Below are 12,526 nucleotides of genomic sequence, written 5' to 3'. Positions count from 1 at the left end.
TTCTGGCTTTTAGAGTTTGAGTGGAGAAATCTTCAGATAATCTTATGGGTTTTCCCTTGTATGTGACTTTTTGTTTCTCTCTTGCAGCTTTTAGGATCCTTTCTTTATCCTTACTTCTTCTCATTGTGACTATGATGTGTCTTGGTGTCTTCAGTTCTGGGTTGATTCTGTTTGGTACTCTCTGGGCCTCTTAAACCTTGATATCCTTTCTGTTATTCAGGTCTAGGAAGTTTTCTTGTATTATTTCCTCTAGAATGTTTGCTTCCCCTTCCTCTCTTTCTTCCTCTGGCAGGCCAATTATACGAATGAATGTTACCTCTTTTGAGATCATCCCATATGTCTCTGTTGTTGTTTTCAGTGTCTCTCAATCTCTTTTTAAGCTCTTTCACCTCTTTCTTAGTTTTCTCTAACTCATCCTCTGTCTGACTAATTCTGTTTTCTGCTTCTGTTAGTCTGCTTTCTCTTGCCTCAGCTTCTTTCTTCATTACAGCTATTTCAGCTTTCAATTCTCTAATTGCCTCAAGATGATCAGTATTTTCCTTGGTGGTCTCAACTGTTATTTCCCTAATACTGCCATTCCTTTCCTCCAATGTTGTTTTCATTTCTGTGATTAATAAGTTTATTATTGCTTGCATATTTTTCTTATCTATGGTTACTTCTGACTGATTTGTAGTTTCTTCTGGGCTCTTGTCTTCATTCATTGGGGTAGCAGTTTTATTTGTTTTTGATCTACCCATTTTTTTATTTATGTGTTTCTCTCTTTTTTTTATGCTCTGTTGTTCCTCAGTTGTTGTGTCTTGAGTACAAGTAACACTGTACTAAATACCTTTATGACAATTGCACTCACCAACCTCCGGAATTACAGTAGCAACTGAAGTAAGTTTTGAAGTAGTTTAATCGTTACCAGTTAGCCAAACAATTTCTCCAGTCTGTGAAAAAATAGTAACCAAATCCCAGTGAAGAAAGAGAAAAGAAAGAGAGGATAGCAAGAATAGACAGTTATGCAAATCTACTATCCAGTGTATATTCTAGGGGTAACAAGAGGAGAAAGGGATCTAGAGCAGAGATACACACCTAGAGAGTCCACTCTGAGTCAGATTTCTTCCCCAAAGTAATTCACAAATTCAGAAAGGCAAAGAAGAAAGAAGTATATGACAAGATTAAAAAAAAAAGAGAGAGAGAGAGAAAAGGGAGAAGATAAGAAGAGTTGTAATTAAAGAGCAGTGCAAGGAACTTCCCAATTGTGTATCAGTGAATTAAAAATAAAAACAAAATAAAACACCCTGTTTGGTGGTATGGGGTATCTGCTAGGAGCTGGTCCCAGGGACTACTTATGGGGGTGGGGGGGCAGCGGGAAGGATGTATGCTTGAAAATTAAAAGGAAGAAAAAAGAATTTTTCTCCCTACTCTAATTCTTAACCCAAATTAAGATATAGTCACCTCCTTGGTGTCTAAGGACACCTTATTGGCTGGCCTGCTAAAGGCAGAAAATCCTATTGTCTCCAGGGGAGTGCGTTAGGATCTCAGAGGCTAGCAGCTTCTCAGTCTGCCATCTACTGGGAACCCCCCCCCCCCTCCAGACTCTTTTAAAGGATTTCTCGAAAATGAAAACTAGCTCCAAGTCCTTTGATCCAATGAGAGCTATACTTAAGAAGTCTTTGGATCCGCCCTCAGTGTCGCGGTGGACCCTGGAGACTCCCAAGAGAAAGCCCCTGAGCTAAAGTGCTCTCTCCGGGTCCTCTGCCCGCCGCGCTCTGCAACTGGCGGAGGAGCCGCCTTCCTGGGAGGATGACAATGCCCGGTGCACTCGCCTTGCCCGGTGCCGCCTGGGAAGTCTGGACCCCCGCTAGTCCCTGTCACCTTTACTCTAATTATTAACCCAAATTAAATTATAATCACCTCTTTGGTGTCACCCCTTATTGACAGGCCTGCTAAAGGCAGAAAATCCTACCGTTTCTCGAAGATGTGATTAGAGAACACACTGTTAGCAGTTTCTCAGTCCGCCATCTTCCAGTATCAGGTGGTTCACTTTCTAACAAAGTCCCAAAACCTAGATATACACCAGTATCTGTGAGAGAGAGCATATGTTCACACGTATCCATAAACTACTGCAAAATATATACCTGAATGCAGAAGTACACTAGAGTCTGCAGTGAGTACTCCCATAACACTTCCTCTCCACTATTCCAAGCTTTGGGTCCATGATTGCTCAACAATTTGTTTGGCTTTGTATGTTAACTCTCTTTTCAATCACCAGGTTCCAGATGTCATCAGGATGCTGGCCAGGCTTCTCTGGACTAAAGACCCCACCAATGTGTCCTGGAGCTCAGCTTCCCCAGAGACCCATCCTACTAGGGAAAAAGAGAGGCAGACTGGGAGTATGGACCGACCAGTCAACACCCATGTTCAGCGGGGAAGCAATTACAGAAGCCAGACCTTCTACCTTCTGCAACCCACAATGACCCTGGGTCCATGCTCCCAGAGGGCTAGAGAATGGGAAAGCTATCAGGGGAGGGGGTGGGATATGGAGATTGGTTGGTGGGAATTGTGTGGAATTGTACCCCTCCTACCCTATGGTTTTGTTAATTAATCCTTTCTTAAATAAAAAAGGAACAAATATAAAAAAATAAAAAAGAAAAATAATTTATTTTCATGGGATGAATGAGCAAATAAACGACACAATGAAAGGGAGATTATAAACATAATGAGTGTCAAACCTAAAAGTGAATTAGAGCCAGTAGTTTCCCCTAATATTTCAAACTGAAAACTGAAAACACCTAGTTGTTCCCACACACAGAGGAAAATGTAGGTTAGCTTCATTTGAATTCATATTGTTTTGACTCTTTGTATTCCTTCAGAAATAAATGCACAGATTGATAATTTTCAAATTATATTCTTTGAGCCTCAATATATCTGATGTTTAATTTTATTTTAGATTGGAGTCCAGATGAACTTGAATATATGAATATATCACATTAATTTTAAGCCAAAGATGGTCATTTACAGTGATCATGCACAAACATGCTTCTATTAAGTGCATGAATTTTCTTTCACAAAATCTAGTAATAAATTATGATAAAATATTGAATACTACTGGCCACAAATAAATGATTTAACATAGATGGAACAATTAATAGCTAAGTTAGGAGGGAAAGTAGAGAGACTTGTGTCTCACAAACATACCCAGATGAAAAGATAAGTAGAAACAGAAAGAGAGGAGTAACTCCACAGCACTGGAATCTTGAATCCACCCATGTGATACTAGGACTTGAACCTGGGTTCCTTCTTATTATGGTATATGTCCTTACATAGTGACTCTCTAAGCTCCTAAACAATTTAATTTTGAGAGAAAGCAGGCAGGAGGTTGAATGGAAGTACTTGGTTATGTACACTTAGAACTGTGCCCAGGGACTTATACAAGGATCTGGTTTCTAAAATTCTAGCCTGGCTCCCCACCTGCAGGGGCTACACTTCTCAGGCAGTGAAGCACGTCTGCAAGACATCTGTTTTGTTTTTTTTTATTAAATGATTTTATTTTTTTATTTTAAAAATATTTATTTATTTTCCTTTTTGTTGCCCTTTTTTATTGTTCTTGTAGTTATTATTGTTGTTGTTATTGATGTTGTCCTTGTTGGATAGGACAGAGAGAGATGGGGAAGATAGAGAAGGGGAGGGAAAGATAGACACCTGCAGACCTGCTTCACCTTTTGCGAAGCGCCCCCCCCTGCAGGTGGGGAGCTGGTGTAAGGATCCTCCAACCAGGATCCTTACACCTTTCCTTGTACTTTGCTCCATGTGTGCTTAACCTGCTGCACTACCACCTGACTCCGGATGATTTTATATTTTTATCCAGAGCACTGCTCAGCTCTGGCTGGTGGGTTGAACCTGGGACGTGGAGCCTCAGGCATGAGAGTCCCTTTGCAAAGCTACTATGCTATTTACCCCTGCCTTCTTTCTTTGTTCTTCTTTGATTCCTTGTCCTATCTCAATTTCTCTCTGTCCTATGGAATAAAACGAGGCATGGCCACAAGAAGCAGTGATATCATAGTGCTTACACACCTGTACTGAAACTAAGTGATGACCCTGGAGGCAAAAAAAAGGCAATTCTCATTACAAATATTATTTCTTTTATTTTCTGCTTTTGTATTGCTTTATTAATTCTTGAGGGCAAGTCAACCAGACACGGTAACTTCCAAGGGAACAGATTTAAATAAGGTGTATCTGAAAGTATGTAAAGACAGTGAGAAAATGGGCTGAGAAGACAGCATAATGATTCTGTAAAAGACTTTCATCCCTGAGGCTCCAAAACCTCATGTTCAGTTCCCAGCACCACCATAAGCCAGAACTGAGCAGTGCTCTAATTGTTTTCGGTGTATCTCTCTCTCTTTCTCTCTTTCTCCCCTCTCTCTCTCACACACACACTCTCCCCCCCCCCCTCTCTCTCACACACACTCTCTCTCTCTCTGCCAGTGGTTAGCATCTGTAACAATACATTTAATCTCACTGTGCGTTCTGCCCTTTAGTGGTATCTGAAAATCTTTGTATCTTAGATACTGACAAGGTCAAATGGTTTAATCTATCTGGCCTAAAGTTGTAGTTAATTTAGCTGTATTTACTTGGGTACATATAATCCATGAAGTTTCTCTTGAAACATCATGTCAAACTCAATATGCCAACTTAATATCCCTTTATCATACGACCTAATATATTCAAACAGGTGTGGGATAGGAGTTAGACAACTATGAGTAACCATTAATCTTTCCACCATACTTTATATGACATTTGTTTTTGTATATTAATTTAGTTATTTAAAGATATATATACATATACATATACATATACATATACATATACATATACATATACATATACATATACATATACATATACATATACATATACATATACATATATACTTAGAGTTCCTTGAACAATTTAAACTCAATTTCAGAGTCTGAACAAATAATTAGGCTAAAGAAAACATTTATACTTAGAGTTATGGTCTAGGCACTTAATGCATGTGGTCTGGGAAGTGGTGCAGTGGATAAAGTGTTGGACTCTCAAGCAAGAGGTCCTGAGTTCAATCTCTGGCAGCACATGTACCAGAGTGATATCTGGTTCTTTTACTCCTACTACCTTTCTCATAAATAAATAAATCTTGAGAAAGAGAATTAAATATAAATATTTTTTCTTAGAAACAAATAGAGCAGCCATGGAAGGGGCTCACTGTGGATGGATAGCAAGTCATGGGTGTATGAGCTCCCAAGTTCAACTCCCAGCCCTGGCTGCTGCTAAGGTTTCTCTCCACTTCTCTAAGTAAATGCATAATACGCTTTATGAAAATAAAACAATGTATTGAATCTATGTTCCCCCAATATACTACATTAATAGTGATTTATGAGATTATCGATGAGTAGGATTATAATATTAATCATAACCTTTATTTTAATGTTTTATATTATAATTAATTATAATTATAGCGGCTTACGATACATACATTATAAACTTATATATTAAATTATAATGAATATATTATATATTATAAAATTAGAAATTTATTATATAATAATTATAATACTCTATCATTAAAAATAAATAAATAAAATGTAAAAAATATAGTGATAAGACGATTAACCAGTTTTTCAGGAGTTTGTTTAGTTTCTGGGGTTTGGCTTGTTTTACTTTCCCTGTCTCTCTTGGCAATTTTATAGCAAAGTCTCAGTAAATATATTTTTGACATGTAAATGGGAATTAAAATAATGAAATGAATAAAGTTAGAATAAGTAATAAATATGTATTGAAAAAATTAGGAAATTTAGAAGAGGAATTACAGAGGTTCTTTATAAAAGAAGCAAGGCACGCTTGTCCATAAAGTGAGAAGTATGAATAGTGACATAGCCCAGCTGAGAGGGTGTCTGCTTGCCATATGTGAGACCAAGGTTTGAGCTCAAGCCTCCACGCACTGTGGCTGGATTCTGTGATCTCTCTCCCTCCTCTTTCCTTTTGTGCTTCTCTCTTTCTCTGAAAAATTCAGCCCATGCTCTGAAGCCCCAATGACAACAATAACAAAATAGTGTGAGGGAGGTGTCAAGTAGAATATACATATTAGTGTGTGAAGCCCTTTGGAAAAGAGGGATTAAAGGTGCAGGCTGTAAAGTACCTGGTTGAGCACACACATTACATTATACAAGGACGAGGGTTCAAGCCCCAGCTACCCATCTGCAGGTGGAAAGTTGCATGAGTGGTGTGGTGAAGAAGTCTGCAGATATCTTTCTCTCTCTCTTCCTCTCCATAATCCCCTCCCATTTCAATTTCTTTTTTTTGCTTCTATCCAAAATAAAATAAATACAATAATAATAATAATAAAGATAAAAGAAAAAAAAGGAAGAAAGAAAGAGAGAAACATAGAAAGATGGCAATATTAAGATAGGACTTAGGGAGGGGCCCTGAAGTGATGCACCCAGCTAAATGCACATAGTACTATTCCCAGGGCCTCAAGCAAGGACACAGGTTCAAGCTTCAGGAGTGGTGAAGCAGGTCTCAGGTTCTTGTAACTAAAATAAAAAGACTTGGCTGTGACACAGCTGGGAGCAGGTTTAAATAATCAAAGCTTTATTAGGGCAGTACAATAGTACAGTATGTATATTTTAGGTACTGCCAAGTAAGCAGTTTCGGCAGGGGTGAGAATAAACTAGGTCCATAAATCCATGGATTAGTTACCAAAAGTTCAGCCCTACAAGATAAGCAATTGTTAGCAGAGGTATAGACTACTCATTATGGCTGTAGAGGAATCTTAGAGTTCAAAGGCTAGCTGAGTCACATGTGTTCAGCTCCCAGAAGAGGTAGCCACAGCAGACACCTTGAGCTCACAGGAAAGCTGGGAGTCAGGAGCAGAAGTGTAGAACTGACAAAGTTCTACAGGCAAAAAAGTGCAGGCAAAGTGCAGTAGCAGACAGAGCCTCTTCCAACTGGCAGGGGCTTCAGTTCTATCTGGAGGTCAGCCTGACATCAGTCTGTATGTAAATTAATCCCTTCCTCAAGTACATGCTAATGACATCACAACATCAGGTGTTTATCTTTCTCCCTTTCTGTCTTCCCCAACCCTCTCAATTTCTCTCCATTCCTATTGAATTAAATAGAAAAACAAAAAGATAGGATTTAGGGAATTAAGAGGAAATGACATCAAAGCTTTAATCAGAGGAAACAATGTAAAATGTGGACCTTGAAATCATTGTTTAATTGGTGGATTCATCACGGCACGAGTTTAAAAGTAACTGTTATTTGGATAGTTACGAAGGAAAAATGGCAGCAGAAACTTGACAGTAAGGAAGAAGTTCACGGGGGAGTGTGCAGTCGACAATCCAAGACATGCAAAGGCATCAAAATATTAGCATACAAATACAATGTCATAAAAAGTATGGTAGAAAGATTAATGGTTACTCATAATTGTATATCTCCCAACACAGATCCCTGTGAATATACTAAGTTGTATGCTAAAGAAATATTATTGGCATATGGAGTAAGACATATTTCAAGAGAAATCCTCATAGATCACATGTACCCAATACAATTATAGATACACATCTTTGTTATTGGATAAGTAAGACATAATTGTATAATTTTTATATGTTAACATTAAGAATATTAGGGAAATTAACAGAAAGTAATAACTGGAAAAATTAAAAAAAAAGATTTACAAAAGGAACACACTCATATGTCTGACATCCAAGTTTTTTTTTTTTTTTTTTTTTTTTTAATCTCATGGAGACCTTTAGTTTAGTTCTGATATCTAAACTGGAAAGCAATGAGTTCAGCACTGTTTCAGCTACTAATTTTGTGTTGGGTTTGAAAGGTCAGCAGCTAACTACAGAACTATAGAAAGGTCCCAGGTTTGATTCCTGGAACTGCATACGTCAGAGCTGAGAAGTGCTCTGGTCTCTCATAAAATATTGAGTAAATACATCTGAATTTTGTGATCTTGTTAAAATAGAAATAGAATGCTAGTAGAAATTTATATGGGTGGTGGGAATTGTGTGGAGTTGTACCCCTCCTACCCTATGGTTTTGTTAATTTATTCTTTCTTAAATAAAAAATAAATTAAAAAAAAGAAATTTATATGCTGAGACTATAATTAATATTAGTTTTTTCCTCATTTCTTGTTATGTCATAAGCCTTGTGAGAAAACAAAACATTTTACTCTATCAATTTATAATGTCTCATATTAAACATCACTAACACTAGTATTTATATTATAAGAAATAGACTTGTGAGCCTGATAGAGTTTATTAAACCAATACGAAAATTCTGGAGTAGGCAGTTCCAGTAAACCAAAATTCTTAAGTGTAGTCTAATGCTACTGTCCAAAGGAAAAAAAAAAAGCAAAATTATTGAATATACAAATCTGAGGGAGACCAAAGTAAATTAAGTAAATTGATCTAAAAATAGAGGTGAATATACTTACTCACTATCTAAGAGAGAAGATAGTGTTTGCATCACTAGAATTCAAATAGTTTGAGATATATTCATTGAAGAAGAGGGTTCTGCCACCTCAAGCTCTTCTACCCAGAAAATAGAATGTATAGACACTTGAGACCTAAAGGCTTAGGCCCACAATTAAATAACTTAACTTTCTTTTTTTGTTGTAATTCCTTTGAGAGAAGCCGAAAGCTGTACTACTTTTTAACTTCTTAAAGCATCATTATCATAGTAAAAAAAAAAACAAAAACTTTTTCTGCATGACTAAATCCTCAATCTGCATTCCACGAACTTTTTCAGGCAATTTAGGTAACCCTTAATTTGAAAAGATGAAACTTCATGACCTGAAGGAGAAGGGAGAAGTCATAATAATCATAAATTGGCAAGCTTCAAAGAGACTGCTTGAAGGAATATTGAAAATCTACATTTGAAGATCACAGATTTTATAGAGAAAAACCCATATTTGATATATAAAAGTTTCATCATTCCCCCCCTCAGGATTAAATACTGAAAATCTATTCAATCCCCAATATGTGGGATAAAATAAAGTAGAAAGGATCTTTTTTTTTTTTTTTTTTTTTTTTTGTCACCTGAGATGTAGAAGTTTAGAATATATGTCACTGGATTCTGCTAATTTGTAAAGGCTGATTTTTCTCTTCAGAATCTTTGTATTTCTGAAATGGAAAAGCCTGGAACATCCTGCTCTATTATAAGGGTGGAAAACAAAGTCCCCCTTTCCTCCTTTATTTTATATTTTCAAACTTTCTGAAATACTAGGGATAAATGCAGTGAAACTGGGAGCTAATAGGCTAGGTCCTCATTTCCATGGTGATAACAGCAATGAATTTAGAATCAGAATGAAATGAATCTAGAAAAAGGCAAAATCAGGAAGGTCAGTGGATATATAGGTACATTACCTTATGGTAATTGCCACCAGGATATTAAAAAACAAAACAAAACAAAACAATAAAGACTTGAAATAAGAACTAGTGTGCCAATGAATAGCTCCAGCCAAAACTTTGCATCAATAAGTAGCTATCCTGAAGTAAGCTTTGTGCTGTTTCCTTGATCAAATCAAATATATGTTTATAGAATTCATTTTATCAATTGGGGTGTGGGACATGCTGATGTGAATTAATAACCACATTGAAAAGACAGCAAAAACCATTAAAAGACAATTTTACATGGCATAAAAAATCTATAGGAAATATATGGTCAAGTTTCAGAGTAAAGAGCTTGACTTTATTTTATTTTAAAAATTATTTATCAGGATTGGTCAGTAGTACACCAAGTAGAGCAGACGTGTAGACTTGCTCAGAGCCTGAATTTAAGCCCCATTTCTCCACCTGCAGGAGGGCTACTTGGAAACTTCACAGTAGTGAAGCAGTGCTGTGCATGTCTTTCTCTCCCTCTCTATCACCTTATCTCTCCTCTATTTCTTTCCATCCTATCAAATAAAAAAAATAAAAATAGAAACTGGTAAATAATATAAATATGTATTTATGACTTTCAGAGTCAAAGAAGTGAGAGAGGAGTCAAAGAACCACTTTGTCATATGCAGTCCTATTTTCTCCCTGATTCACCTCCCCCAAGCACTTTAAAAATCATATATAGACATGTATATGCACATACATATATATCATGATAATATGTGCATTTGTGAGAACGAGGAAGAGAGAGAGGGCAGTATTGCTCAATTCTAGCATATATGATTCTTGAGCTCAAACCTGGGACTTCAAGCACTCAAGTTCTGCGCTCTGTTGCTGAGCTATATCCATATGCTCAAGAGCCTAAGTAAGTTAGAGTATTGGGTTTAGTTCAGTTGAGGAACTGGTATACTGAAATCGGTGCATGATAATCATATACTGATGTTCATGTACAATCAGAATATGCTGAAAAGGAACCACGCTAACTGAACACCAATTGAGAGGTGAGAAGGAGATGAGAGGGATAGAGACTCAAAGCATTGCTTCAAAGTTGGGTTTGGATGGTGACACACCTGATTGAGTGCACATGTTACAATGCACAAGGAATCAGGTTCAAGCCCCCAGTCCCCATCTGCAGAGGGAAAGAAAGCTTCACAAGTGGTGAAGCAGGGCTGCAGGTATCTCTCTGACTCTTTCCCTATCTCCTGCTTCCTTCTCAATTTCTGACTGCGTCTATCCAATACATAAATAAAGATAATAATTTACAAAAAAAAAGCATTGCTTCACTGCTTATAAAGGTAGAAGCTGGTGGCTTGAACCGAGTCCTAGCACTTAATAACATGTTCTCTAAATAAGCCCTAAATGCAGATTTTTAAGGCTGAGAAGGAAATCAAAAGGAAGTTCTTCAGTTAAAAAGACCATTGGAATTTGTGAGTTGAGAGAACTAGTAAATCAAGAGAAGTGATTGTTCTGTTAATCAAGTTAGAAATGTCTAGACCAGTGATCTTAGAGTTGTTAGTATATTGAAGAATTTTGAAAAATGTTATTAATTATAGATAATTCATAGTTATCCAATGATTACAGCATGTGTGTATGCACATGAGCACATAAATCACTCTTACGTGAATTTGGACAGAATAGAATTTTAAATCTCTCATCATTTAGCAAGGTAAATTTTGCGGTACTCCTCGCCTACATCACTTCTCTTTTCCTGGTGATATATATTTTTTAACATATAAGATGAGAGACAGAGGGAGAGAAGACATAAATATAAAGAGAGACCCTGCAGCCCTATTTCACTGCTTATGAAGTTTTTTTCATGCAGGGTCTCTCATATGGTGAAAGAGACTTGAACTGGGTCTTCACACATGTTAAAGTATACACTTTATTTGCTAAGCCAAATTTCTTGGTGCTCATAACACTCATATTTTTAATCTATTACCTAATGTCTCCTCTAAGTTTGTATTTTTACCTTTGTCATATTGTTTCAAGTCCCCTTCTAAGTGTCTACTATAATTAAAGTAAGAGTGTGCTAACAGATAATCACTTCAATTATAAAAGTTCCATTTATTTAAAATGAGGAATTGGATAAGTCTTTTTTCCTTAAATAATTTACATGAGTATCATATTTAATTATTTTAATGAAATATTTAGGATATCAATTCTTTATATAGATTTTAATGATAAACTATGTTTTTTATTATTCATTTGGCTTTCAGAAAAGTCATGATGTATTTTCTGCTTTTCCATTCAAAAATGCACCATCACCTTTCTGAGATCCCATTATTTATGTATAAACCATGAAATGTTCCTCCAACGTAGAACTTACAGAAGTCCTGTTAGCGAATACCGTCATCTCTGAGCTTCTGTTCATGGGATGGGGACGGGGCAGAAGTGGTGGCAAAGACCACGTTAGGATACTTTTGCATATTCCTAATTTATAACCATCAAGAACTTGATACAGTGTTTATTATCTCTTCTCTAAATTCATTTTTAATTAGAGTCAGGGAAAAAATATCAGATCCCCCTTAGACAAATAGCAACATCCAAAAATGCTGGTTAGATCATACAGTAGAAAGGAATGCATTCAAATATTGGACACAGCAATTTAGTTAGCAACTCATGCCAGCTCATTCAAACTTTGATCTAAAGACTGAATACTATGCGTGCTGTTTCCAACACCTGTGGCAGATGGTCAGTGGAGGAGAAACTGTCCCAGTCAGCACATCTCCATCTTGAAATCCCCATGTACAAGTCACAGATGGCAAAGGGAAGGCCGCCCGGTGTAGTGAGGGTTTTGAAAGAGACCTGGGTCCCCCTGAGACAAGCTATTAAAGACTTGCCTGACCTTTTTGTAAATGAGCCCAAATCCAAACCCAGCAAGGGATCATTAGCCCACTGAACAAAGAACCATAGAAACTCTGAAATGACACATTTCCAGAAAGAGAAGTTTTGTGATTACAATATATTTCCATCTTTGCTCTAAAAAGTATTTTGAATAAGTGGAGAAAGAAAGATTAATTCATTTAATTTTACCTCCTCTTTTTAAATCTAATAGCAAGAAAGTTTACAAAAAATATTAAAATGCCATCACTCTTCTCCAAATTCTTTCAGTATTATAGGTT

Source organism: Erinaceus europaeus, chromosome 5, assembly GCF_950295315.1.
Source record: "Erinaceus europaeus chromosome 5, mEriEur2.1, whole genome shotgun sequence".
In the NCBI taxonomy this organism is placed as follows: Eukaryota; Metazoa; Chordata; class Mammalia; order Eulipotyphla; family Erinaceidae; genus Erinaceus; species Erinaceus europaeus.
Note: the sequence above shows the minus strand (reverse complement) of the source record.